General features: G+C 43.7%; 1 long non-coding RNA gene across 1 annotated transcript; it reads right to left on the reverse strand.

Moving 5' to 3' along the window:
• Positions 1–306: 306 nt before the first annotated feature.
• Positions 307–2,142, reverse strand: LOC137443466 (uncharacterized). The gene is made up of 3 exons (XR_010987885.1): positions 2,080–2,142; positions 1,435–1,530; positions 307–703 (listed from the first exon to the last, which is right to left on the reverse strand). It is a non-coding gene; the product is annotated as an uncharacterized lncRNA (long non-coding RNA).
• Between the last annotated feature and the right edge of the window lie 468 nt (positions 2,143–2,610).

Consider the following 2,610-nt stretch of genomic DNA (forward strand, 5'->3'; position numbering starts at 1 on the left):
AAGCTTATCTATCTAAAAATAGCAGAAGTATACATATCATGCAGGTGTCCTTTATCTTATACAAAAGATCATCTTGTCCAAGACTAACAGAAGTGAATCACTAAAAAATACTGCTATTCCTTATCTATCCAAAGGCTGTCTGCCAACCCCTCTCCCCCTCCCTGCATTCCAGCATTTCAGCTAACAAGCAGAAAATTCTTATCAACTCTGTTATTCTGTTAATGAGACTTTTCTGTTCATCAGTTCCCCCCTTTCTTACAGCCAAGAGTATATTCCTATACTATATTTTCGTAAAAGAATGTCCTGTTTCCAGCTCATGCCTGAGTTTATAATTTTTATACTTATGGTAGGATTCTACACTACTCTTTCCAGTACACATAATTATCTTAATCAAAACTAACAATAGTATTATCCAACAGTTAGGGAGATTAGTTTACAAAGCCAATTCTTGACTAACATTTCAGTACCTATTTCCTTCCCATCCCTCAATAGTATCAACCAACAAACAAATCACAATTATCGATACAGCTTGAGCTTCAGGGGTCCCTGGGATTCAAGTTTCCATTCTTTTGCTGAAGTCTTCTTGACTCTGGTGTGGTGAATCCAAGCAGCTTGTTCCTTGATTTTGATGGCTGTGAAGGATGTCAATAACACCTGATATGGTCCGGTCCACTTGGGCTCCAGAGGGTTCTCTGAAAGAGATCTGACATAGACATAATCTCCAGGTTCCACATCATGGACTGGTCTGTCTAACCCTCTCACATTGGTTCCAATCACCTCTTTGTTAACAATGCTCAGGTTCTTATAAATTTGCTGAACATACTTGTTCAACATTTCCTCTCTAAATTGCCCTGGTTCAGAAGGGTCCATAGTTCCTACTCCATAAGGTCTTCCAAACAGGATTTCACATGGGCTCAACCCTTCCTTTATTCTTTGCTTAGTTCGAATTTGCAACAGGGCAATTGGTAATGCTTGTGGCCAAGGAAGGTTTGCTTCCTGTCCAATTTTTACTATCTGGTTTTTGATTAAATGGTTCATTTTCTCCACTTGCCCACTCGAATGTGGATTGTAGGGGGTGTGGAGTTGCCAATCAATCCCTAAAATTTTGCTCACCTGTTGTACCACCTTGGCCACAAAATGGGGTCCCCTGTCTGAGGAAATAGCAGCAGGTGCCCCAAAACGAGGTATTATTTCTTGTAACACTGCCTTAGTAACCTCCCGTGCTTTGTTTGTGCGACAGGGAAATGCTTCTGGCCAACCAGAGAAGGTGTCAGTGAGTACCAACAGGTACCTGTATCCCCCCTTTCTTAGGAGCTCAGTAAAATCAATTTGCCATTGTTGTCCTGGATAATTTCCTTTGCTAATTTGTCCCAGTCTAACTCCTCTTCTTACTTTGGGGTTAGCCTTAAGACACACCTCACATTGCTGGGTTACCTGTTCGACCGTGGTGTATAACTTCCGTGCTATACACTCCTGAACCAATTTTCGATACAGGGCTTCTGTTCCCCAGTGAGTCTTTGCGTGTTCCATCTGAACAAAAGCCCAGAGAAGGTTCGTGGGAATGATTAATTTCCCATCCGGTGTCCTGGCCCAGCCCTTTCCTGTCCTATTCCCCAAAAGGTCTTTAATTAATTTCTGATCCTCTGTGCTATACACAGGTTCTGGCTCTTTTTGCTCAATTGACAGTTTACCATCTGGGATCAAAACAAACTCTGACACCTTCCTCCCCTCCCTGGCCACCCTTTTAGCTGTTTCATCTGCCAGTCTGTTGCCTCTTTCTTAACCAGTATTCCCTTTTTGGTGTGCTTTGCAGTGCATTATGGCGACTTTGCTTGGCTTCTGCACTGCTTCTAGCAGCCTCAGTATTTCTTCTGCATGTTTAATACCTTTTCCTTGAGATGTTAACAGTCCTCTTTCTTTCCAAATGGCTCCATGGGCATGTACCACCCCAAAGGCATACTTGGAGTCAGTCCATATGTTTGCACTTTTCCCTCGGGAAAGCTCAAGAGCTCTGGTGAGTGCTATTATCTCTGCCTTTTGAGCGGAGGTGTTACTTGGTAGGGCTTCTGCCTCGATTACCTCTTCTCCTGTAGTTACAGCGTACCCAGCTTTTCTTTCTCCCTGGATCACAAAACTGCTTCCATTGGTGTACCAGTTATGGTCTGCCTTTTCTAGGGGTTCTTCCTTCAGGTCAGGTCTGCTGGAATAAGTGGCCTCAATTGTTTCCAAACAATTGTAAATAACTGGTTCTCCATCACCACCCTGGAGGAAAGAGGCTGGATTGACAAAGTTAGCAACTTTAATTTCTACATCATCCTGCTCCACTAGGATGGCTTGGTATTTAAGAAATCGTTGTGGAGACAGCCAGTGTCCTCCCTTGGCTTCTAGAACAGCAGAGATGGTGTGTGATACTAGGACTGTGATCTTCTGCCTCATTGTGAACTTTCGAGACTCTTGAATGTTAATTGCAACTGCTGCCACAGCCCTCAGGCATCCTGGCCATCCTTTGCTTACCTCATCCAGTTGTTTAGAGAGGTATGCCACCGCCCTTCGGTAGGGTCCTAAGGTTTGTGCTAGGACTCCGAGTGCTATCCCTTGGCTTTCATGGGA

The sequence above is a fragment of the Melanerpes formicivorus genome, unplaced genomic scaffold (assembly GCF_026170545.1).
Source record: "Melanerpes formicivorus ecotype bairdi unplaced genomic scaffold, bMelFor1.0.p_v2 SCAF_9, whole genome shotgun sequence".
In the NCBI taxonomy this organism is placed as follows: domain Eukaryota; kingdom Metazoa; phylum Chordata; class Aves; order Piciformes; family Picidae; genus Melanerpes; species Melanerpes formicivorus.